Source organism: Dipodomys ordii, unplaced genomic scaffold, assembly GCF_000151885.1.
Source record: "Dipodomys ordii isolate 6190 unplaced genomic scaffold, Dord_2.0 Scaffold96, whole genome shotgun sequence".
In the NCBI taxonomy this organism is placed as follows: Eukaryota; Metazoa; Chordata; class Mammalia; order Rodentia; family Heteromyidae; genus Dipodomys; species Dipodomys ordii.
Window position 1 is genome coordinate 1673530 of NW_012267312.1, and position 27794 is coordinate 1701323.

Genomic DNA, 27794 nt, shown 5'->3' on the forward strand with positions numbered 1-27794 from the left:
ATATATATATATATATATATATATGTTCACTAACCAAATAAAATCACTTCTTTATAGTTTTAAATTTAAACATTAGCCAAATACCTAGGATGTTTAAATGCTCTGATTCAACACATAGTTGTTATTACTGTAAGTCTATGACTTGATAAATGGAAACCTTTATTCTGTTTAGTACCCAAAATATACACAGAAATATGGAATAGAAAATAGTGAAAAATTAATCTTTAAAAAATAATTAGTTCATATTTTCAATGGCAGAATGAGTATATTTATTCCTCCTTCTAGATATTAAAGTGCATAATCACCTCATAAATAGCACTCCATGCATACTGACTTAATAGAATATCAGTTGAGAATAAGCTTGATGAACTGATACCATTATTTGATACTAGAATTCTCAGACCTTGGCAATCTAAAGAGAATTAATATTAGTAAAATAATCCAAAAAGTAAAGGTCATGACTTACCACAGTCTCCTTAGGTTTCTGTTGACATATTTTAATACAATAAGTGTAAATTATACACATATTTACTTCTATAATTTACCCAACCCTCTCTGAGCACTTAGTTTACAATGTGCTAAAAATTCAAGACAATATATTGGAAAAGTAGGCAGAGGGAGAGGAACTACAATGATAAATAATAAATTAGCTTTTATTTCTAAGGGTATTAAAATTTGGCTGTGGAACAATCATTACACATAAATAGACCTATAACTATATAAGATGAGCAGTCACTACAAAAGAAGAGAAAAACAAAGAGGAAATCAAGGAGAAGGAGGAAAAGAAGGAGAAGATTAGAAGGATCTCTAATCCTTGTAAATCACTGAAATGATAATATAAAATTCAGAATGCCTTCTATGTTTTGAATGTGATTTGTCCCCCACTTGTTCATATGATATAAATGTCCCCGTGTGAAGCAATGGAACACAGGAAAAAGTAATTATGTCATCAAGCGAGCTGCTTTTGAAAATGATTAATGTAGATCACAAGGGTTTCTGATAGGTTCCCAAGAGAATAAAGGAACAAGGTTAGCCTTCCTTGTTCCTGGGGTTCCAGTCTTATATGATCTTTCCCTTTTATATGTGCTTCTGCTATGATAGAGGTAATCATTAGGATACTGGTGCCAAATTGCTATTTCACAATTGTGACCATACAAACTTCTTTTCAGTATAGATTATTGAGTCATTGAAAACAAATAATACAATGTCCTATCCTAAAACTCACACATAAATTCAGTTAATGCCTGTTTATTCATTTAAAAATAGTGGTCCTAGCTGGGCACCTGTGGCTCACGACTGTAATCCTAGCTATTCAGGAGCCTAAGATCTGAGGATCACAGTTCAAAGCCAGCCTGGGCAGGAAAGTCCATGAGACTCTTATCTCCAATAAACCACCAAAAAACCTGAAGTGGCAATGTGGCTCAAGTGGTAGAGTGCTTGCCTTGAGTTGAAGAGCTGAGGGTCAGTGGCCAGGCCCAGAATCCAAGCTCCATAACTGACCTCCCCCAACAAAAATAGTAGCCCTAATATTGGTAACTTGCTATTTTGCACACTAGTAAATCATATAGCTTATGATGGTAAGCCCATGCTTAAAGAAGGAGTCAAAATGCTTACAATAATGCTGTTGTTCCAAGTTGGCTGTCAAAAAGTTCCATTGATAATTGATCACTTCCTTCAGGGTTAGCTTAGCTTTCTTTTTCATCTGTCTCACTCACAAGGCTATAAAATTTTTGGAGGCATTGCTTGCTCTACACTTTGAGAGGGATTGTGAAGGAAATGAGGCATAATCACCTTATACATCAGAAAGGTTAACTTCTTGAGTGATCAAAACAGTCAAAAAACAAAAAAGGAAAGGAAGGAAAGGAAAATATGTAAGGAAAATAAAATAAAACAAAATAAAAATAGGTAAGGAAAATAAAGTTCAGACATATAGGAGCATCTGTATACAATCACACACATATTAAATGGGAGCATTCATTTCAATCTTATTATGTTGTCATCCCAGAGAGCCTCTTGCATAGGAGCAACAAAGGGTACCAACAACAATAATAGCTATCATTTAGTGAGCTTTTAAACTGTGTCGGACTCCATTATAATCACATTCCAATACTGTTGCTCTGACTCTTCTGATTTCAACTTTTCAGCCCAAGCAACCCCTTCCCCACACTCACATCAACCCCTGCCAAGATTTTGGGTATGAGTAACTTATCTAGTCAAGTTTGGCATGAATTCATGTCACACTGAGTTTCTGTACAGCATTTTTTTTAGCTGCATGATTTCTAATCGGGAGGCTTCTATTTTTGAATTAGACTTGAACTAATTTAGGATGTCAAGAGGTTTGTGTCCTGAAAAGTCCTGTAAGTCAGAACAATACTTATTTTATATAAGCAGAAACTCCAAAAAAGTAGGTTGTAGAGTTATTGTAAACAACACAAATATATACAATTTTATTTGTCAGTTTTAAGAAAAATTAAAAGGTACTGTTGCCTATACAAGACTCATTGCCTCAACAGAAAGCAAATACAAAGATACTGAAAAATGAGCACAAAAGTGTGTGTGTTTGTGTGTGTGTGTGTGTGTGTGTGTGTGTGTGTGTGTGTGCATGTCATGTGGACACTAGAGGGTATTAGTGCAACATGGCATTTGTGAGTGTAATATAAGTGAAAACAATAGGATTTAAAATGCCATTTCTTTCCATTTGTCAAAGCATTGCCAATTTTGGTAGATTATAATAAATTGATATATGATCAAGAGCCTATTTGTCTATCATTACTTGACAATGTAGCAAAATCTTGGCCTTTGTTTGATCAATATTTCCCTTTCCTAATAGATGAATAACCTAAAGATAGATTTAGGACCTAGTACCTAAAACTGAATTTTCCAAGTCATTTTCTTCACAGATATATACACATATACAAGTATGGAAGGTGTAAAGGCTCTTGCACTTTCACACTTCTTTTCTTATGACTCTGTGTAATTCCTCAATTCTGAACAGATATATTTGCAGAACTTTGGAGAGGTTATCAAAAAACGCACATAACTTTTAATGGATCAATTTAAAATAATAGCGATGGTTCCAACATTTACTCTATGAAAGCTGTTATGGCAGAAGCTATGAGTGATATTTTTACTCTGTAGAAGCTATTTAAACGTAGTATAAAATAGAGACGCTCAGATTCTTAAAACCAGAAGGAATCATCAGACAAGGCAACAGTAGAAAAGGATGGAGACACAGAAGCTAATCTTTTTGAGAAGTTTAATCTTTTAGTAAAAAATCTCTCTCACTTCTTTCCTTCTGTGATAAGTTAAAAAGGAATTCTAAGTTTATCTCATATGTATCCAATGATACACATGTTTGGTTAATTTAAAAATTGAATCTCTGTTTATCTAAGAGTTTCCGCAGGCAGAGCTAGACACAATGGTACTAGTATAAATGATGTGTTAGAGACTTGCTCAAAAGACAAAGGCTGTGGGGAAACAGTATAAAGAAGGGGTTGAAGTAAATTAGAATCTGACTCCAGTAAGACTGATTTCAACATTATTTCACCGGGAACTCTGAAGGACAAATAGCACCATCAAGTTGGTCCCACCTTATGACAAGGAGTTAGGAATCTGTACTGCCACACTTGCCAATCACTGGCATCCAACTTATCTGGGGGTGGGTGACATGTGATCTCCCAGGTTCCTGGGTCCTGTCAAGTAAAAGGAAATCCTCCTGAGAGGGAGGCAGGAAGTGCTCCCAGTAGCTAGAGGCTAGGTGAAATAATGTGATAAATGGCATTAGTGCTAATTAGGATCAACAAAGAGAATTAATTTGATTTTGAAAATGGCCTACAACGGGAACTATATTTTTGAAAAGTTTATTTTGATAAGAATTAACATAAAATACACTCAAGTATACACTCAAGTATAAAAAACATAAACAAGTATAACAGAGTGCTCTTAATTATAGGTGCAATGTCATATAGCATATCGCTAGCACATGATCATCATGAATAATTGAAACTATACCACTGGCATAGAGAAGTATTTTACATTTTCTTTCACCTCCTGGTATTAATATATATATATATATATACATATATATATGTGTGTGTATGTATCTGAATTTACAGTTTGTTAGATAAAGCCATCATACAGATTATTTTGGCAAATCCGAACAGATGTATCAATTTCTCCAAGGGTACTAGAAGAGAGTTTTCTAAAACATGAGCTAAGATTCATACATATTTAGTAACAACCTAGTGACATGGATTCATACCCCCTGAGAATGAAAATCAGAATCAAAAGTAATATTACCACAGATTTAAACAAAGCCTTCAACACAGATTGCTAGAAAAGAAGGAATCAGAATATTTTGACAGAGACCAACCACAAGGGAAATGGAAGTATGTACTGGGATTTGTTGAGGATCTGTTTATAGGAATCCAGCTAAGTTTTGGACAAACCTGCTTTCACTCTGCTGAATATTGTCTTACAGTACCTAAAAAGTAGAAGCTAGAGGTCCAGGAGCAACATCTGCAAATAAGGTAACATGAAGATGGGATGTACTACAGAAAGATCTAAGGTTCTTGAGAGCCTGACTAGCATGACCCATGGCCCTACTCTGCCAGTAACTTACTGCTTACAGCTGGACCTCTTTCATGTGACAGGGAAATAAATTTGTCCCTTACTTAGCACTCCACTATTTTTGGATTTCTATTACATGTAGCCAAGCCCTAACTGATGTAGTCATTTCTTCATACTTGAAATATAAATGGCTTACCAGTATCCCTTTGGTTGTATCTCAAGTTTTCCTACACAGTGAATAAAGCACATTGTCAAAATATATGATTACCTTTAAAACAAAGATTGTATCAATATGTTAAATTCAAACTAAATAATGGCTCATAAATTAATACAAATGTGTGTTACAGTTATATCATGCAAGTGAAAAATGGAATTGGATATTCCAGCCATAATAAAGATCTGCTTGTTTGCTTTGAAGTGAAAGATATCATGTAACTTTTACTACTGCATGTCTTTGAAAAGTACCAAAGATTTTTGTTCTTAGTTGCTCTAGTCTTTCTGAATGCAAGGTATTCATTACCACTGGGATAAAAACAGAATGTGAAAGATCACATGATACAAGCAGCTGGGATTTCAACTGAAGGTCAGTCTCTGGACCCTCAGGCAGCCAAACAGTATTTATTGCCAAACTAACTGATGCCTACTGCCTTGAAATAAGAAGCATTGTAATTAATTTTTCTTAAGAAATTGTTCATATTCTAAGACACAGGCTCTATATATCATTAAAATTATAACCTTGTAAGAAAGCTGACTTCAGAACTGTAATACATTTTTTAAAAAAATTGGAGGACAGCTTGCAGTTATCTAAAATAATCATCATGGGACCATGCAGATTTGAAATCAGCAGATAAATATGCACTTTCAAATCATGAACATTTTTATATAGAAAGTTGAATCACTTGCTAAATGGAGGATTTAATGCAACTATCGGAAAAATCAGTGTTAGATACAGAAATATGTAATTTAATTTGGGTCTTCAGAATTATAAACAACAAAAAAGAGATTACTAGAAATGTTACTATACAAATCCTACATGTATGTGCCTAATTCAGAATCTGAATATGAGATTTTGGATGATGCAAAGAGACTAAAAGAAATCATTTGGTAGACAACAAAAAAATGAGGCAAGTCAGCAGGTCAAAACTTGTACAATCTTAGAAGTCTATTAGAAGCTATGTATTGTATAACATTGTACTTCTCTACTGTTCATTATTCTTAAGAAGACATATTACCTACATGGATATCGATATAATCTCTTGAAATTAGAACATTTCTTTTACAGTTCTTAAGGGGGAAATATGGTATTGTTTATACAAACTCATGTCCCCTTCAAATATTTGCTTTATACCCAAAATGCTTCCTGATATTGCTGGGTTAAATTTTATCATTATAAGTAGAAGGTACCTATTCACAGAAAGATATTATTGGAGGATTTTCTTAAGCTTACTATCCTTTCCACTTTCCTTTTCTCTCTGTTTGCTTTGGGCTACCCATTCTCATTCCTTTCTGACTTTTTTGGGGGAGAAGCAGTTAGAACTTATCTTAATTCAGTTCTAGAAGTGGGTTTGTGATAGAATCTTCTCAGTTACATTTACTTTCATGAACTGTCTTGGTTTATTCAAGAATGTGAAGGTAAACTCAACAGTAAGAGCTAAGGATTAGTCCTTTGGGGAGAAAAACATATTTTTCCTGTTGGAGATATAGTACAATGACATACATAGGAGGATAATAACTAGTATCACCATACTGAGATACTGCTAGAGAAGAATCTTTTAAAGTAAAGCAGATAACATCACTTGATGTCCCAAATGTAACTGGATTTGAATTCACTCTTCTGTATTTTCAGTTAAAATAAGCTAGTGAATCTGAATCTCATTCTGTCATTTTTGCTCTAACTTCTTACTCTTTGTATTTCTGTCTCGCTCTCTCATTCATTCATTCTTCCTTTCTCTCTCTCCTTAGGTGTCTCTCCCTTTCTTTCTCCCTTTCCTTCTCCCTCTGTACCTTTCCACTCTCTCCCAGTATCCCCCCAACCCTCCCTCTGTTTTAAACTACTGACCTACATTTAAGTATTTGTATGCTGATGGAAAATAAGTAGTAAGAAAGACACAGATGATGATAAGATTGACCAAAAATGAAACTCACCCGCTTATAAACATTCAGCACTTATTTCTTGGGTTTTTTGACTGAATAATTTTGCCTGGATTAAACAAAAATGCCTATAATCCTACTCAGGAGGCTGAGCTCTGAGGATCATGATTCTAAGTCATCCAGAGAAGGAAATACTGGGAAGCTTTTATCTTTAGCTACCAAAGAAGTTAGAAGTGGAGCTATAGCTCAAGTAGTAGAGTGCTATCCTTGGGCACAAAATTCAAAGACAGTTCCTAGGCCCTGAGTTCAAGCCCCAGAACCACCACAAAAAAAACCACCAATCTGATGAATTGTTTTTGGTGAACAAGAACTTAGACATTTAAATCTTAAGTAAGACTGATACATCTAATATCTTTGTAACCTAGCCCAAAGACTATGAAAAATAGGAGTGATCCCTATATCAGTTGATGTTATTTGACAATCTATTTCAGGAACACAGAAATTATATCATAGATAACTACAAACAGGCTGATAAACCTCAATATAGGTAACCACTAAGCCTAGAGAGGAAATACACTTGAAAGAAGGCAGGGGAGACAGGAAGTAGGAAGTCTTGAGTTTTGAAACCTAACTCTGATTTAGAATTCCCTTCTGTAAAATGGAAATATTAATTCCTTCACAAGATTGTCTTAAAAATTTACTCCTAAAAGGTACATAAAGCACTCACCACCATATGTAGCTCAGAGTAAGTACTTGAAAAATATAATTCCCTTCGGTATGAACATTGATCTACCAAGGTTTTGAAAAATTCTATGTGAAAGTCATTTTTAAAAACTCTCAGAACATTAGCTCAATTCAACCTTTGTAAGATTATGCTTTTGACACTTTCTCACACACTTTGTTATTTCTAGCTAGGAGAAAAATAAATATCCATCCGGCAAAGTATCTTCATTTATATATGAAACAGAAATAACCAGTCATTTTAATGTATATTCCCCCGATGCAATTTTTATCTTCTATTTACAACTAAATCACTGATTACGGTGGAAAATAGTGTCAGCACACCATAGCCCCAAATATATACCTGTGAAAGGAGAAAATAATAATAATAATAATAATAATAACACAAGTTATATCTTTAATAGATTCATAAAAAGAAGGGTACAGGTATTCTTATTTGTTATGAGATACTGTTTTTTTACATTACAAATATCTAAAACAAGGTTTCCAATTTTTTTTTCAGTAAAACTGGAAAATTTATGATGCAGTAGTTTAATCACATGCTAAAGTCAGCCAGCCAAAAATGAAAGAAAGAAAAGGGAAGACACATTAACATTACTACTGCAGGATGACTATTTTCCCAATTTACATAAAGATATCAGTTTTACCCTAATTTGTGGGAACTAGAATATTATTTCCTGAGTAATTCCAAAAGAGCATTTTAAATCACTTAAAATCCATGAAAGTCAACAAGAAAATAAAAAGTCAAATTAGCCACTAAGTAAAGGAACTTGCTTCAATAATTTAATATTTTTACCTTTGCTGACAATCACTCTAAAACAGGCTCAAAAAACAGGCTCAAGAAATGTGTGTGTGTGTGTGTGTGTGTGTGTGTGTGTGTGTGTGTCTATACTCATGGGAAGGGAGGGGGAATATAAGAAAGAGAAAAATGTCCTAGAGTCTGATAATCCACTGGAATGAAAAGCCTGGAATTACCTTTAGGAGTGTTGACAACTAAAGTCAGCACTTGCTGTTTCAACAGGTGCACACTCAAGCCCACCATTTCTGAGCTATTTGTAAAAGCCAAGAGAAAAGATAGCCAGTCCCCACACAGCTGTGCATCTGGCTCCCACTACAAAAGCATGAAGCTTGGCTATTTTTAGATTTGGGATAGGCAATCAGCCAAAGCTCAGCGGTACTTCAAGACGTGTGCAGGGATAACTGAGACTTTTGAGTTGCTCCAGGGCTCACCCAGTATCCTAATTGCTTGCCTAGACAGCCAAGACTCTGTTGTGTTCCCTGTGCTCCCCAGAGTACCCAAGGCATTTGTTACTTTGCTCAAATTTCTACATTCAGTGATTTCCCCCAATATTCTCCTGCAGCTTTGTTTGTTTATTTGAGACAAGTATCTGTATGTAGCCCAGGTTGGCCTTCAAATTGCAATACTCCTGCCTTCATCTCCTGAGTGTTGGATTACTAGTATGTGCTACCACTCCTGGATGCTGCTAAGATTTTCAATATCTTTGTTTAGCTCTAGGCCTTGAAACCAGGGTATTTTTCTTATCAGTATGTAGACAGAAAAAGGACATTATAATTAAAAACAAAAAATGAGAAAGACTGCAAAATTGCTTCCATGAAGAAAAGCTTATTTAATTTGTTCACAATCTCACCTTATTCCATTAAGCTTATAAATCTAATCATTGAATTGCTACATTGTACTGCATGACAGATAAAACAATTGACATAGAAAGGAAAAAGAAACAGACTACTGTGTTTTTTTGTTTGTTTGGTTTGTCCTCATCAGGAGCTTGAATTCAGAATCATGCACCTTTACTTGGATTTTCTGCTTTTTCTGCTGGTGCTCTACCACTTGAACCTCAATCACAGGCTGGCATTTTGCTGGTTCAATGGAGATAAGCATCTTTCACACTTTTCAGCCCTGGCTGGCTTTGAACCACAATCCTCATATCTCAGACTCTTAAGTGACTAGGATTACAGGTATGAACCACTAGAATGAAAATAGGTGCCTGGCTGATATTGTGTCTTGATTACTTAACAGGAATTACGAAAAGAAGTCAGGACTCTTATATTCAATGGTGTGGTTTACTTTACCTTTGCCAACGCTCATACAAGTTAATATGTTCCAGAAAGTATATTGTGAAGTTTCACTATGTGTTAGCATAATCTCACTGGGCTTCTGTAGTTTCCAAATGGAAAGCTATGTTTTAATGGAACAAATTATTTTACATTAATTATGTTATGGCCTCTTCTTACTCATTGTAATTTGCAAACTAAAGTACATGCAAATATGTACATTAATACATATATATTGCTATTGAAAGTGTAGTAAAAGAACATATTTTCTTTTAAAAGGATGGTTTGTTTTGAACAGGCATGGATACTTAATACATGAAGTCCAATTTTGAAAAAATTAGTTATCATAAAATTAACAAGGAATGGGCTGGGAAGGTGGATCAGTGGTAGAACTCTTGCCTTGCATGCATGAGGCCCTGGGTTCGATTCCTCAGCACCACATAAGCAAAAAGAAAAAAGCCGGAAGTGGCACTGTAGCTCAAGTGGTAGAGCACTAGCCTTGAACTGAAGAGTTGAAGGACAGCGCCCAGGCCCAGAGTTCAGGCCCAAGACCGGACCCCCCCAAAAAAAATGAACAAGGAATCTAGGTCAAATAAAAATAAAGCTAAACTTTAATTCTGCAAACTGATTTCATCGCTACAAAAATTCATTTGAAGTATTAAATTATGGCATAATTATTTCATGGACAAGGGTCTCATATCTAAAATATACCTGGAACTCAAAAAATTAAATCCCCCAACAACAAATCTTCAAATAAACAAAATAAACAACTGCCCAATAAATAAGTGGGCTAAAGACTTAAAGAGAAACTTCTCTGAAGAGGAAAGAAAGATGGCCAATAGACACATGAAGAAATGCTCAACCTCTCTAGCCATAAAAGAAATGCAAATCAAAACAACACTGAGATACCATCTCACCCCAGTTAGAATGGCTATAATCAAGAACGGTAATAACAACAGATGCTGGAGGGGATGTGGACAGAAGGGAACCTTACTGCATTGTTGGTGGAAGTATAAACTTGTACAACCACTTTGGAAAGTAGTATGGAGGTTCCTCAAAAGACTCCACATGGAATTCCCCTATGACCCAGCAATCCCACTTTGGGGCATTTACCGGAATGATCACAAACAATATAGTGCTAAAGCTACCAGCACAACTATGTTTATTGTAGCATTATTTACCATAGTTAAGGTATGGAACCAACCCAGATGCCCCTCAGTAGATGAATGGATCAAGAAAATGTGGTATATATACACAATGGAATTCTATGCTTCCATCAGAAAGAATGACATTGCCCCATTTGTCAGGAAATGGAAAGACGTGGAAAAAATTATATTAAGTGAAGTAAGCCAGGCCCAAAGAAACATAGATCCCATGGTTTCCCTTATTTGCAGTAACTAGTATATGTCTGAGACAAGCAGAAAAGGTCAGATAAGTTGATGTTAGGTGAAATGAACCCCAAAATAAGTATTCAAACGTTTTTTCTTTCATGCGATTGTATCTAACATATTTATAAGATGATTTCTTTGTTGCTTTGTATGTCCCTCCCCCATGGTATAACCCCTGTTTTCACTGTATTTGATGTTGGTATAATTTGTGGAGGGAAAGGGAAAAAACAAATTGTTTAAATAGGGATACAGGTGGACCCATTGCAACAATGAGATATACAAATCGCTATGTCGAAAAATGAACTTTACAACTTTGTCGGTGTGGGGGGATGAGAGATGGGAAGGGATGGGAAGGGGAAACAAATTGGAGGCAACAATGCTTGATAAGAAATGTATTCATTACCTTGCCCATGTAATTATAAGTGCTCTGTGTGTTATTTTCACAATAAATATATAAATGTATATGTATATATATACTTTAATGTGTGCCTACAATGTGATTTCATATTCCTAGATTACAAAGTAATAGATGAAACATAATAAAGGAAATTTATATCTTATTTCCAATTTTTATTTTTTTCTAAACCAAATTCAATATGGCAGCTTCAATTTCAAAACCATATTCTCAGTAATGAACTGGTATTGTGGAGAGATCAACCTGATTGAGAAAGAAGTGTCTCTCATGAAAGAGGTTACTATTTTTCAAAAATAATCTATTATAACTTTCTCTCAGGCCAATGATTAAAAGTGTATTGTATGAAAAAGAAAGACATAACTATAAAAGACAATCATATAAAAAAGTTATATTTTGCTTTACATTTTAATACAAGCATTTAAAAATGTGCTGGTTTACATTTAAGACATATACATTTGCAAACACTTGAACTCAGAATCAAGTTGTTTAGAGCAAAACTCAAAATCTCAATCTGTCACTGATCAAGTACATGACCTTCAGAAAGTCAAACCCTAAGCTTGAATTTTTTCATCTCTACAATGTGGATGATTGTTTCCTGATGATCTTGTTATGAGAATTAAGGAGGCAAATACTGTCCTGTAGGTTTCTCTTATCCTTTCATTGATAGTACAGTCCTTCCCTTAGGGATTCCTTTTTCTTCTACAGTTTCAAGTATCATCTCCGCATGAATGGTTCAGTACAAAGCCTGTATCATACACCCACCTGGATATCTCATCAACAACTTTAAATTGATGTCTGAAATGACCCTTTTCTCATTGCCCTCTACTTTTGATACTATTTTTAGTTTTTCTGCTTCTGTTAATGCTATTATCATCTCACTAATTATTCCAGCTGCTGATTAGCTCTTAAAAAAAAACCCAAATATATCTCATACAAGATTAGATAGATAGGCTTTTATTAACCACAAGAAATTCCATGGTGAAATGTGTCTGAGAAACGGAGTTAAAAAGTTAAGGAAATATCTTTACTGAAGGATTAAAATCACCTTGAATATACATTGCACTATTAATTTGCAAGAAGGTGATATAGCAAACAGTATTTCCCTAAGTTATATAGCTTTAGATTTTGTTTTTTACAATGGTACAGGGTTAAGAGAAACAGAGAAGGTCCACAAGGAATAACTGACAGTGGATATAACATTCTTTGGGTATTACTATTTTGGTATCTTCTGTTACTATTTCTTTATTATCATATCCTACAACTTACAAATTTCTTGTTACCAAATAATTTCAATTCTTTATTGAAAGGCCTAGTTCTTTCTGAGTGTGGGGGGGGAGCTTCCTTTCCACGATTATTTTTTCTTATCACTGTCATGGCAAATTCTCATTTATTAACTTCTATAGAATTTGAGATTTTTGCAGAAACAAATACAAAGATATATAAGACATGATCTTTATTGACATGAAATTTGTCAGAGAATAGGCCAGCAGAGTTTAAACACAGACTCAATGCTACATCATTGCTGTGAATAAAGAAATGATCAGTGTTCTTATGGGAAATGTTAAGTCACTTTCAAGAAAGTGAGACCAGGATGGCATTAATCCAAGAACTTCTAAATGAATACATTTGAAAGTAATTACCATTTTCATAATGAAATGTTCGTTGGAGAAACACTGGAAAATACTTGAATGTACAAACAATAGCAAAGTAATCAAGAGCATAATCTCACCCTAGATATAACCACTGTTCATTATATGTGCAATTTATTTTTCAGCTATTTGCCTTCTCTACAGATCAACAAATCTAAAGACTTGGCTTCCAAAGCTTTTTTTTTTGAATGAAGCTAATGAATTATTCCCAAATCTTAATTAAAAATAATTTGATGACTAAGTTTTGAAAATCTTATCACCTCCTGTTCACAACATTTTGCTTTTCATTTCCATATATCTTAAGCATGCACATGAAAACTATGTGAGAGTTATAAGTTGCTAAAATGAATGTTAAAAAGAATAATTTATGCAAGAAAAGCTCATTAAAATAGGATCTATTTTTAATTTCTAAAGCAATCATCTGTATGAAGTGAACATTTAACATTTATTTAATATAACTGAATACTTAATACATACCTATGTGAAAATGTTTCTATGATTTATATTGCTTATAACAGATTATCTATTAATATTGTTTCTGGGAGTGTAGATGTGACTCAATATAAATAAGTATTTCAATAAGTATAAATCTTGATATTAATCACAACTCATTCCAAATATTCTTCCCCAATATTGTACCATTATTTCTTACCATGCCAGAGTCTGAATTTTGTAGATAGGAGAAGACAGCAAATGGTAATGAATTATAGTAAGTGGTAGCAAATAAGTAATTCTTACACAAGGAAAACTTATATATAAACGATTTACAAATTTCCAATGTCACTACACTAATAGGAACAGCAGCACAAAAGGGGGAACACAAGGACATGTACATATATAGAGGTAAAGATGGCCTTTTATTGAAAAAATAAGGTAATTTGGCATAGCTGGGATATTTGGTATATTGGTGGAAAAGAACATGAAGGATAGGGAAAGGTTAAGTGAAAAAAGGGTGTTGTAAAATCTGTTTCGCCTGTAGAAATGATAATTGGGACTTCAATTAACTTCCTAGTCTTCTTTGACAGTGCTCATTCATTAAACACATGTAAAGTATGTAGATGACTGCTACAGAGATTTAAAAATGTATATCATGCATATTAAAATACATGTGATATAATATGCATCAACATATCATATTGTGCATGTGCATGCATGGTTATTTATTCATTTAATTGCATGTAATAATTTAACTGCATGTTGAGTATGCTGCAGTCATATAAATTTCTTATTCTTTATGGTGCTATAGAGATTATGGAAGCATTGGCTATCTTATGCCACAGACTTTTCTAGCTGTGCAAATATTAGGGCAGTGTTAAATCACTGAAAAAAACATTGCCTGGGCCACATGAGCCTTAATTTTGCATGGATTTACTAGAACTGGAGTTTCACTTTCCACATCTATAAAATGAGTAGGTTAGAAAATATTCTCCAGGACCATTCCAGGCAGTCAGATGGTGACATGACACAACTATTGGTCAAAATCCAAGTATCCTTTAACCATATTTAAATGACTGTCTGTTAGCATTAAAACTTTTGGGGATTTTAAACTTCAATCTTAATTTCTCCTTCCTTCCCACCCCTCTGGTAGCCCCTAGTTCTTTTCTGATCACCTCTGAACTAAGGATACTAGGTAAATGTAACATGCCTTGCCTTCACAGCTATCCAAGTAAAGCCTAGAGGTGAGACAAGACATTCTTTGAATTGTAGACACTTAGCTACAGGAGAGCTTGGAGAGCTCTGCTGCAGAGAATATGCATGCTGTTTAGCCCCAGGAAAGTTTTGCTGCAGAGAATGGCAGGCCCTGCCTGTTCCCCACGTTAAGCACATGGTTTTTCTCTTTAAACTCTTTGTACAAGCTCCATTCTGGGCTGCAGGTCTTTGAGACAGGAGTAAACCTGTAGTTGCTGGCTTTCTAAAAGAGACCAAGATGTAGCTTCTCTCTGTCTTGCAACTGAGTTTCCATGCTAATGTTCCTTACTAACAAATGCAAGCCGAGGAACAATGCAGCTGGGGGATGCTAGTGTGCTTTGCTACCAAAGTTCGTCTCAAATCTTGGTTATCTTTAAAAATAAGAAAAAAATGTTTGGTTGTTGGCAAAGTATAATTTGCCAACATTCCTTTTTTGCACATTTAAAGGCCTTTGTGCACAAGTGCAAAAATATAAATCTCTTGAGGACTTAGGGGTTATTTCACTCCACTGTTAAGATTTGAGGCTAAGTATCATAAATTTAAGTTTAAAGGTTTATTACTGCTAAAGACATTGTCCATTCTGTTTATCTAGAACTTCTTTGGTTTCTATCTGGGTCAGGAATCAAGAGAAAAGCTTGCTTTGCTTCAGATCTTCTGGGGATGCCCATGGAAAAGGGATTCCCCCCCAAAAGCTAGGGATGCCCTCTTGCTAGGGCACAACAAATGTAGGATGGGCCAGTGTTGCCTAATTTTGAGGGGTGAGGGATGAACTGGCAGGAAAGGTGCAGTTCATCCAGCCCTAGGAGGGGTGAGGGGATGAGCTAGCAAAATGGTATACTCCATACAGCCTTAGGAAACCAGCACGGTCTAAGGTGTGGCCCATTTAGTCAGATGAGTGTTTATGTCCATTCCATAAAGGTACTTCTCTTTCTTTTCCTTACCCATGGACATGGAAAACCTGCCAGTAAAGTGGTTAATGTGAATAATATTCCTAAAAAGAACTGCCCTTTAGGATGTGTGTGTGTTTTTTTAAGGAAAAGCTTTAAAAGGAGGGTAAAAAGGAAAAAGGTTAATCTGTGGAATGTAATTTGCTCTCAATATGTTAGTGCAGTACTATAGCACAAAAGGGGAACTTTAAATTTCAATACTCTTTTGCAATTAGATGCATTTTGGGAAAAGCAAGAATGGTCTGAGATTCTTTAAGTTTTTGTTAAATCTGGACTCTTAGTTCTGTGCCAGTCTACATGTAATTCTTATGATAAGAAAAACCATGTCATTTGAGTTCAAAGGCTTTCTAAGAGTTAACTCCAACTTCAGAAAAAAAAAGGCTGGTTTAAAATCAGACTGCAAAGAGGTAAATGGGTATTACCAAGTATGTCAAAGGATTACTACATTGCATTTAAAAGAAACTTTGGCTAAAAGGTTTCTAAGGGTTATTTTAAATGCAAATGAAAGCAATAGGAGTGTAAGTGCTAAAGAGAAAGTAAAAAGGCTTTGGAAAGGGAATTACAAATGGGTTCCTGGAAAAAGGGAATTTGGTTGTAAGAATTGTCCTAAATGTTTGTTTCAAAGTGGAGAAAAGGTGAAATTAGGACTATCAAAGTTCACTTAAGCATTTGTTTACGTCAAGGTGTTTTGTTGTTGTTGTTTATTTTTGCCGTGTATTGTGTTTCCCAAGGATGTGAGCTGCCTTGGATACAGAGCCATTTTCCTGTATTCTTCCTTGTACTCACAAAGGTTTGACTTAATAACAATGGTTTTAATTAGTGCCCTAAAGTGTTATATTCAGTTAAAAATTAAGAGAATATAACTGTTTAATTAGTGCTGTTACAGAACTCAGTTTTGCCTTTACAGTTTTGATATTCTGTAGCAATTACAGCCAGGCTCTCAGAGGGACAGATAACTCTTACAAGTTTGTCAGATGTAACCTTGATTCTTAGTAAGTTCTAGGAAAATTTGCTTAAAACTATTTCTATTGATCTCCTTGCTGCTCCAATTGGAAACTAAAAGGGGTTGCTTGTAAATATCCACTTGATCTGTTATTCACCTCCCCTTCAAATGTGGAATTTGGCCAAATGGGACACAACCTCCCAGGAATGAGCAAAAATGCCAACTGGCTGAGCACTGGTGGCTCATGCCTGTAATCCTAGCTATTCAGGAGGCTGAGATCTGTGTTTTGTGGTTCAAAGCCAGTCTGGACAAAACAGTTCCTTTGAGACTCTTTTCTCCAATTAACCAGCTGTGGCTCAAAGTGGTAGTATACAACCTTGATCTGGAGACCTCAGAGATAGCACCCATGTCCTGATTTCAGGCTAGAGACCAACATAGGAAATGTCAAGTGGGGCATTATCTTAGCAAGGGGAAGACATTCTTGGGACAAAATTTGTCCTGGCAATGAAGGGACTTCTAGAGGTAGTTGGAAGATACTGCTCAGATAAGAGGGGTGGTTATCAGATCCTAAATGAAGTCACATGTGCTAGGCCCTTCAAATGTAATCAGAGCTAGGAGGTCATCAGAAAACAGTTCATGAGCATGCCTATCTAATATCCATGTCTGTCTACATTGTAACTGGGCAGGAAATTACACCCTTCCATATCAATCATCTGTTATAGTGGGTAGTGAAAAGCTAGGGTTGTCAAATAGGGGATAGTTTAATGTTTAACAGTTCAATGTTTAATAGTTTAGTGTTAACAAAAATCTCAGCCCCCAAAGACCCTAATTGGCAGTGAATCTTGTTCTGGCAACAGCCACATGAATTCATCTGTTCAGGTGAAGAGATGTGTACTCAATAGGGCATGGCCCTGTGATTGTGTCCCTAGTGGGCTGTCTGAAAGCCTTCAAAGGTAATGGTTAGGCATTTTGAGGATCAACAAAGATCAGATTTCCCAGTGAAACAGGAATATGCTTTTGCAATCCACTATTATAGCCCAAGGAGAAATCTGTGCAGTTGTAAAAAATTAAATGTTATATGTAATTCTTTAATAAGCTCCTTACCTAATGGTTTTTATTTTTGCTACTAATTTGTGGGAGAACATTGATTTGCTGCACCTTGTATTCTTTCCGTTGCTTATTATCCTCTCTAGTTTCTCATAAGGTTTCCTTTCCAGTTTGGAGTTTAAAAATGCTCCTAATGACATCTGATTCTGGTAACCCCAGGTCTCTGGCTAGATAGGCCCAGTGCCCCTAATTCAGTAAGCAGCAGTTACAGAAGATGGATCTTTGCCCATTATTTCCCCTTAAAATCAAGGGACTAAAGGCATTTTTGGGAAAATGAAGCAAGATAGATTAAAGGAAGAGGCATGGGAAAGAGTGATAACAAGTGTGGCAACCGCACTTGTGAGAGATGGTTACAGGCCCAAGTCTTCTAGGTCTGTCCAGAAATCCTAGCATTATTGGAGGAAATCTGGTTAACAAAACTTGTCACCCTGGTACTGAGAGATTGTCCCAGGCATCAAAAAGGAGTTCTGTAGTAACCAGTGGGGCCCTAAATATTTTATTGATTCTTCCTGGACCCAGCCTGCCATTCAAGCCAGTGAACGCATAGGAAGCACTACAGGAGTGTATTGGGAGATAGTGCAAAAAAAGGCCCCTTGCCTTCAGTTAAGTTAATAATTCTTCCTTAAATCTTTGCAGAAATTGAAGGCAACTCAGCAGGAGGTATGTAAACAGTCCAGGAAATACTGCTACTGCTCTGCTCAGATACAGCCCATCTCTTCCAAACTGGAGATTAAAAAGTTCGTTAAGGATGGCCTTACAGCCACCTGGAAGGGACCCTACAGCATCATCTGGACCACCCCCACTTTAGTAAAAGTACAGGAGACCCCTGCCTGGCTCCATCACACAGGGCTGATTCCAGAGTAAAGGCCACTTCAGATCTGCTGAAACTAAGACTTTTTTGTCACCCTTTCAGTCCTCCTTTCTTGGAGCCTTTTGTGTGTGACATGCTTTCTGTGGTACATAGATTTGTAAAGTACCAGCTTGACCTGGAAAAAGATTTGCTAGTTATGGTTAGGTTCAATGCTAATGAAACAGGTCTAGCACAGGAGAGCCTCTTTTGTAAATGTTGTTTAAAGGAACTTGGTCAAGTATATGGTCCTAAGGGCCCAGTGCCGCACTCTCACTAAGAAATCAAGTTTGATTTCTTATTTGATTTGATTTCTTCTTGATTTGATTTCATATACATAAAACCAGTGGGGAATGAAATAAGGATATGGGATCTAAGCAACATGCCTTGTCCTCACAGCCATCCTGGCACCTAGTTGGGTGATGGGGCTTTTCACCCAGCTCCAAAAGCCCACCGGTGACACAAGCCATTCTCTGAATTGCAGATGCTTAGCTACAGGAGAGTTAGGAGAACTCTGCTTCAGAGAATATGCAGATAGCATGCTGTTTAGCCCCAGGAAAGTTTTGCTCCAGAGAATGCTCAGCCCTGATTGTTTCCTACCCCCAAGCATGGGTTTTTTTCTCTTTAAAAGCCTTGTGCAAGTTCCATTTTGGGCTGCTGGTCTTTGAGATAGGATTTCACCTGCAGTCACCAACTTTCTAATAAAGACTCCCAATTCAACCTCTCAAGATGTGGCTTCTCTGAGTCTGGCCACTGAGTTACTGTAAAACACTCTTACTCTCTTTCAGTTTTTTTGTGCTCTGATGGGCTATAGCACCAAATTGCTATTGTACCTTGCACAAAGGATGGATTTGCACTTCAATCACACTATCAGCAGTCTTCATTAACTTAGGGGGAAAAACTGACTCTCAAACAACTGAATTTTTGTAGAAGAGACTGAAAGACCTTTGCCCATGATGTAATTGGATCAGGGGAATTGTGGGAAATGAAGAGCAAATTGCTGAGTCATTTTCTTTTTCACCATAGTCCCCAGAGTGTTCTTAATCTCTTTTGCTCTCAAAAGGACTTATTTACTATTTATTGATTCATTGATTCATTTGTATAGCTCCTTGTTTCTCTCTCAAATTCATATTTTGAAATCCTATTTAGAACTTCTTGATGAGGATACAGTTGGAAATATAGTCTTTAAGAATGTAAGGATAAATGAGGTCATTAGGGCAGACACTAATCCAATCTGAATGAAGTCCTTATAAGTAAGGGAAGAAAGAAGCCAAAGAGACTCAGAGAAAAGACCATGTGAAGACAAAACTCCAGGTGAAAGGCTTCCAAAGACTTCAAAACTATGATACCTAGCATCTAGAACTGTGAGAAAATAATTCTTTTGTTTATGGTTCCCAATTTGTTGTGGCATGCTTTTATGGCTTTAGTAAAATCATATCCTCCTTACTCTCCATTTACAATTTCTTGTGTTTCAGTTGAAACCAATGAAAAAGTTAAGGACATGTCATCTAAAAATATGCCACCTGTAATCCTAACTACTCAGGAGCCTGATGTCTGAGGATCACAGTTCCAAAACCCTTCAGGCAGGAAAGTGTTGAAACTCTATACTTTTTTGTTTTGTCGGTCATGGGGCTTGAACTCTGGGCTTGGGCGTTGTCCCTCAGCTCTTCAGCTCAAGGTGAGTGCTCTACCACTTGAGCCACAGTGTCACTTCCCTTCTTCTAGTGGTTTATTGGACATAAGAGTCTCACAGACTTTCCTGTCTGTGCTGGCTTTGAATCCCGATCCTCAGATCTCAGCCTCCTGAGTTGCTAGGATTACAGGTGTGAGCCATGGGCACCCAGCTGAAACTCTTAGTAACCGCCAAAACAAAAGACAGAAATAGAGCTGTGGCTCAAGTGATAGATTGCTAGCCTTGAGCAAAACAGCTCAGGGATAACACCCATGCCTACAGTTCAAGGCCCATTAAGACCACAAAAAAGTTGGTATGCAGATTATTTGTATAATTGAAAGCACTTGAGGAAGTATAGATGTTGGGGGGGGGCATTTGGCCTGACTTTCTCTATAAGAAGCAGACAACAGATTGCTTTGGGAGGAAATGTTCTTCATGTACAAAGGTTTCCAAATCACTTTGATCACTATAAACAAGTAAATGGGGTTACAATGGATCTGAAGTCTAAAATAAACCTTATGTTCCACTAGCTTCAATGTTTCCTCCCTATACATGTCTTACAAACATCCCGGAAATTTACTACCTTAGTTCAGATAGCCTGTCATTCCTTCACAAAGTCATTCATTCTTTTTTTCCATTATTTGAAGAATACATTGTTTCTGTAATAGACTTTTCTCTATCTCAAATGTATAAAAGTATCACATTTCCTCAGACTACTCTTTTCTAAGGATTCTCAATGAATATGTAAAATTAAATTTAAAAACTTAGAAACTTTTCTCATGTTAATTAGTTGTTCCATTAATTGTGTTCCTAGAGACAACAAAGAGCCCACATAAAAACTAAAGAAGAGTAGAGAGATCTAGTAGGATACTTCTCTGTCTCTCTGGGTGTCTTCCTTTTGTTTTCTCAAATATACATAAAGATGATGGAGATACAGACATATACATCTGTAGATCTGTAGACCTCTATGTACTCTACTTGTGACTAAACCAACAAAAAGTTAAGAAAATATAATCACTGTGTTAGAATGTGCTCTGCCCCTCACATAGTTTTAGATATTGATTTGTTTATTCAGAAAACACTAAATATTTTTGGTACTAAGTTCTGCACTCATATCTACCCTGTCATCTTTCTACCCATGAAAGGGTAGAAAGTCGATCAGTAATGTAATACTATCACAGTACTGATATAAAATACCAGTCTATTTGTATTATAATTCTAATAAATTTACTGAAGATAGTGAGAACTCTTGTGATTTTTTTTTTTTGGTAATTCTGCTGATTAGCTAATCTCCACTGCTGAGGAAAATCAGGGAGAAGGATTTACCAAGAATTTCTTGGGAGATAAAATGAAACCCTGGCTTAAATGAGAAAGTTATTAGTAAAAATGTAGGGTATAGGGACAACTTGTCCCTGACAATTGATAACATAGTATTTTGGGAGATTGCACTGCACATAGGAGCCTTTGGCTAAAGAACTGAAAGTAAGGGGACAAGTATTTGCAGAGATAAGTGTACTTAGCTGAGTTTTTTTTTTTTTGGTTGGTCGTGGGGCTTGAACTCTGGGCCTAGGCGCTGTCCCTCAGCTCTTCAGCTCAAGGTGAGCGCTCTACCACTTGAGCTACAGCGCCACTTCCGGTTTTCTGGTGGTTTATTGGAGATAGGAGTTTCACGGTCTCTCCTGCCTGGGCTGGCTTTGAACAGCGATCCTCAGATCTCAGCCTCCTGAGTGGCTAGGATTACAGGCGTGAGCCACCAGCACCCGGCTCTTAGCTGAGTTTTAACAATACATGAACTTGCATGAGCTGTAAAATTGGCCATCAGTCTACAAGTAAAGAATTCTAATATATAAGTTAAGGTTAACTTTATTACATCAGTAATAATGTCTTTTAAATAAAATAATTGTATATATATTCATTTGTAGTAATCCATGTTTTTCAGTGCAAGGGATTTTTTTTTTTGTGAAAATACTGTGCAGAGGGGTTACAATTACATGGGCAAGATAATGAGTACATTTCTTATCAAGCATTGTAGCCTCCTCCTTTGTTTCCCCTTTCCATCCCTTCCCAGCCTCCCCCGGCCCCCCCCCAATCCTTCCCACCCCCCCCCAAAGTTGTAAAGTTCGTTTTCGACATAACGTCTTGTACATCTCATTGTTGCAATGGGTCCACCTGTATCCCTATTTAAACGATTTTTTTTCCCTTCTCCTCCACAAATTATACCGACATCAAATACAGTGAAAACAGGGGTTATACCGTGGGGGAGGGACATACAAAGCAACAAAGAAATCATCTTATAAATGTGTTAGATACAATCACATGAAAGAAAAAAAAAACATTTGAGTACATATCTTAGGGTTCATTTCCCTAACATCATCTTATCTGACCTTTTCTGCTAGTGCAAGGGATTTCTAAGTTAATATGAGTTTTACCCAATTTTAAATATCCATTAAGAACCTAAACTCAGTTAATATTTCCACAAGATAATAACAAAAATCAAAGTTTTATTTCATTAACAAAGAACAATTCTTCACAGAGGAACTGTGAGTATCCTAATTAATGATTATTCTAATTGTTCCTCTGTGGGAGGTCCCTACTTCCTGTTCTGTTTTTCAACCATGGTAAACAAGCAATGGTATCACAATGTCTCTAGTCTAGAACATAGTCTATTTTATACAAATGAAATAGTATTATTGTAGTCTTCTTACATTCCAAACCAAACCTTCAGAAGGGATTTATGATAACATTCCCACACTACATATGACAGTATGATGAAGTGTGTTTGTGTTGTATTTCTGTGAACTCAAGTCATAAACATATAACCCTCCTGAAGTCAGAGATGCAGGTATCAACACAATGATTTTTATCTTCACTACCTTTTCTCCTTTTTTTGTTATCATTTTTTTCTTTTATATTTTCTTTTATATTTTTTATATCTACTATGCCATGAATTCATATGGGATAGCTTCCAGCAGTTCAAGGTCCTTCTCACAAAATATGTTTCTCTGAGTAAAGCAGGCTGGTGCTTCAGTTGATTTCAGTGACCTTTGCACTTTGGCTTCTTTATTTTTCTGCTAATTTTTCTTCACACTTTTCTGAAAGCTATCTTGGCTCTAGTGTGTTTACTAAACTCAATATGCACATTAATTCTCTTGGCAAGATTCTTGCTCTTAACTTGTTTGTTTACAGCAGTGCCAACTGCACACTGGGTAACATTGTAGGCCCTTCCAGTTTTGCCATGGTAACAATTGTGGCACATCCCTTTTTGAATAGTACTCATTCTCTTTATGTGTACCATATCACCTTTCTTTTAGCTTAGCATATATGTGACCAAAAGAACAACTCTATATTTTCTAAAATGCTTAGTGAACACATTTGGGCAATCTTCCTGCTTTGTGTTGACCAGTTTAATAAATTACTGAAAGATGGTGGTTGTGACTGAAAGGTTTTCAGGTATCTTTCTATTTTTTTCTTTTTCTTTTTTCTTTTTTTTTTGGTCAGTTGTGGGGCTTGAACTCTGGGCTTGGGCGCTGTCCCTGCACTCTTCAGCTCAAGGCAAGCGCTCTACCACTTGAACCACAGTGTAACTTCCGGTTTTCTGGTGGGTTTTTTTTGGAGATAGGAGTCTCACGGTCTTTCCTACCTGGGCTGGCTTTGAACTGTGATCCTCAGATCTCAGCCTCCTGAGTAGCTAGGATTACAGGCGTGAGCCACCGGTGCCCAGCTCTTTCCTTCCTTTGGAGATAGGAGTCTCACGGTCTTTCCTACCTGGGCTGGCTTTGAACTGTGATCCTCAGATCTCAGCCTCCTGAGTAGCTAGGATTACAGGCTTGAGCCACCGGTGCCCAGCTCTTTCTCTCTTTTCTCATGACTTAGTAAAATTCCATTACTATGTTTTACCAATACATAAACACTTCTTGGATTTCATTTTATCTTTCCCATTTCTAATACTCAAGTTAGGATTTGTATTTTGGAAAAGCCCCCAACTGTCTTACACCTTTCTCTAGAGAAATGCCTTTTCTATCCTTGGTAAACTTTTAAATTCTGATCTAATGCAGTCTAGAAACCATGCATGGTCCCTGAACCAGATCATAACCTTGGAACCTTGTATGAATGCATAATTTGGGACCTCAAATCAGGTCTACTGCTGGTAAAGTCTGGAAATGGGTGTTTTGATAACCATCATGTGTTTTCATGGATACTCACTCACATTTGGGAACTATTCATATGGAATTGGGTATATATCTGTCAAATCATAAGCTATCAATAAGATGTCAGTGTTCACTCTATTTAATAAAGTCTAGAACATAATTATTAGATTGTATTCATTTGCCTGATGCAAATTATCTCCTGCCTTCCAAAATGCTTAGTAACTTCTTGATATGAAAAAGCATGCTACTAAGTATGTGAGAAAATTTTGTTTATCTCTCTTCTAAGTAAAAGAATTGAATCACATGTAACAGCACAAATCATCATGGGCAATCCCAACTATTGTCATATCTCCATTTAACTTGAAAGACTTTGCAGATTTTATTAATCACCTTTAAACTTTTGAAGACATAAAATTACTCCTCCCACAATACAAATTTTATCTTTTCTTCTTCATTGTCTGATCTACTTCTAGATGGATACAAAGTTGATGCTAGAAACTTATTTGAATATACTGCTCAGAGCCAGTCACCTTTCTAGCTATAGAAAAGGTAACATCAAAGGTTGACAATTTATTATTGATCACTAGAAACATAGTACACATTATATATAAATAAGAGCAGTCAATATGAAAATGCACTACATGTTTATCTGTAAGAAACAGGCTCATTAAAAAGTTAACATAGCACCAAATGTCAGTGGTTCCTATCTGTAATATAGCTACTCAGGAGGCTGAAATATAAGGATCATGGCTAAAAGCAAGGCCTGGCAGGAAAGTCTGTGAGATTCATTTCCAATTAACCACCAGAAAACTGAAGTGGTAGAGCTCAAAGTGGTAGAGCTCAAAGTGGTAGAGCACTAGACTTGAGCAAAAAATGTTCAGGGTTAGAGCCCAAAGTTCAAGTTATAAAAAGTGGAGGAGGGTGCTACTTAAGATAAAAGTTAAATGTAATAGAAGAAAAGCAGTCATAGTACTCGGAGAATTGAGAGAAACAAATGTCAAACCACCCAGTCTAAAGAATGCTTTATTTTTTATTTAAAAATATTGATGTTGGAACTAGCATAAAAAATGTAATCATATATCTTTGGTTTATCCCTTTTGTTTAAAAGAAGATTCTTGATCCTTAATGCATAGTAGACATGTTTGATTACATTCTGTGAGTGGATTTGTTAAGAATGTGAAAGTATTCCCATTCATTTCAATTAGCATTAAATGATATTCTCCCAATGAATAAGATGTCAAAAATCATGCTAGTAATTGCAGTCAATGAAATGAATTCTCTGCTCTGGGGCTGCATGCATATTGTACTCATCAACTGTACAATAATAATAAATACACACCTTCCTCACAACATAAGTAGCAGATGCTACACGAGAACATTTCTGGCTGATGCTTTGTAACATGTAGCTATTTAATTCCAGATACTTCTCTGTTCTGAAAATTAGATCTACAGGTTTCACACTTAAATGAGCATTGTTTAGATGCATTAAGTATATTTAGATCTGAAATTTCATCAATTTTCAAATTTAAGTTAGAGAGGAAATATAACCTAATACTTTGAAAACCTTCAATGTAAATTGTGATTTATATAGTGATTGTTTTAGTTAATTTGAAAATTACTTCTAAGCTATAGGTTTTTGTTTTAATGACAAACAAGACAATAAATTCAAGAGTATATACTCCTTGTTTTCCATTCCCTCATGGAAATGTACATTTAGAATTATGTAGCATACATAAACGTGAATATTCATAACTGATTTTAGCATTTGTTAGTGTTAACAATCACAGTGTGTACATACAATTGTAAGCTTTTCCTACATCAGGAAAAACTACTAGCATATTTATCAATGCAAATTTAATATAGAAGACATTTATTGGTAATGGATCATTCTTTTCATCACTTTGAAATACTAGCTAATTAATTCAACACACATTTATTGAATTTCTTCGAACTATAAAGTAGTCTAAAAACTGTGAGGACATAAACACTAATATGTAAGTTGTAACATTTAGGAGAATGTACTCCAGTAATAAAGATAACATGATTAATCAATTTTTGTTTCAAATAGTATAATCTCAGTCACTATTTCTGTCAAGTAGTAGTGGCAATGAATCATTTTCCCACAGCTTTTATAAGTGCAAATAATACAAACAAAATGTTATTCTTATTGTTATCATTATCATTTAATAGATGATATAGGGGCTGTACGCAAATTTTTCAATGGGAATTTGATTTCTAGATGTCACAGATTAGAATTCATCTCTGCACTGTTCATATTCCAATTTTCAAAAGTGAACACCATATTGTTACAATGTGAGTATATATATGATATTAACAGGGAACATATAATCTTAATGTAAATGTACTATGTAATACCTAGATTACCATCTCACTAGGTAGTACTTTGGTTGGTTGGGCATTCAAACTTTTAAAAAATTGGTTACCTAATCTATTTTAGTTGAAGACTTAATAGAATAATGTATGCCTTAATTAAGAAAAACACAATTATGGATTTATCAGCATAAGAATTATCACAGCTAAGTGCAGAGACTGTATTTTGGTTAAAATTTACCAACTTAAAATTCCTTTTTAGGATGGTACATAAAAAACCTTTAACAAATGTACTTGAAGATAAAATATGAAAGGTTTGTATAAGTTTGAAATGTCAGAATTATCTTAAAATGGGAACAAGGGGCCAGTTATTTCAGTAAATTAGTATTTTCATATAAGCTGTTAATATTATTGATTTATAACATACAATTTTTCTCACAAAATACTTGTCTACCAGAGAGCTCTGGCTTTCTGTAGTGCTCTGGAAACTGGAAGGGTTCATGAAATAAATGTCTAGATATTTACTTTTTACATGAATAGTATGGCAGCATAATAAACAAGGCACAGATTATACTCACTTGTTGACAAAAATACTCATATATTTAGTGCAAAAATAACAGTAACTATGAATAGGGTATTAGATTCAGTAGATCCTATTTTTAAGAAACTTTTCAGTAAGTATTTCTCACTTTGTATTTGGGCATATATGTAATGGTTGTGCTCACATAGTTTTCCAACAACTAAATTTCCTTTTATAAGTGAGCTCTATCTCAGATTAACACAGATGAAAGATTTCCAACTATTGTGGCCAACCCTGAGGGTGGAATATGAGCTCAAGAAAGCAGCGATGTGAAACTGAACACTCCCTGAAATGAACATTCTGTTCTGAGTCCCCTTCAAGAAACCAACAATAGCTCAAGTCCAAGCAAAAACACTTGTCTTCCAGGTAGTCCAAGCTAACCATTCATGAGGAATCTGTCCTGAGATAACCAGTACAAAGTTTTCAGGCGATATCAAAAAAAGCGGGCCTGATATGCACAACATTTCTCCTGGTTTCTAGCTCAAACTTAACATCCAGATATCTCAGCTCTTTTTTTTTTTTTTTTTTGTCGGTCGTGGGGCTTGAACTCTGGGCCTGGGCGCTGTCCCTCAGCTCTTCAGCTCAAGGCGAGCGCTCTACCACT

The 27794-nt window shown here is 35.7% G+C and overlaps 1 protein-coding gene and 1 pseudogene across 1 annotated transcript in view; both read right to left on the reverse strand.

The window, feature by feature from the left end:
- LOC105993437 (dystrophin-like) overlaps nucleotides 1-27794 on the reverse strand; it is a gene marked incomplete at its 3' end in the record, with an annotated part of 1816642 nt that overhangs the window by 1665918 nt on the left and 122930 nt on the right. The gene's annotated exons all lie outside the window — the stretch shown is intronic.
- LOC105993435 overlaps nucleotides 23068-27794 on the reverse strand; it is a 30364-nt pseudogene continuing 25637 nt past the window's right edge.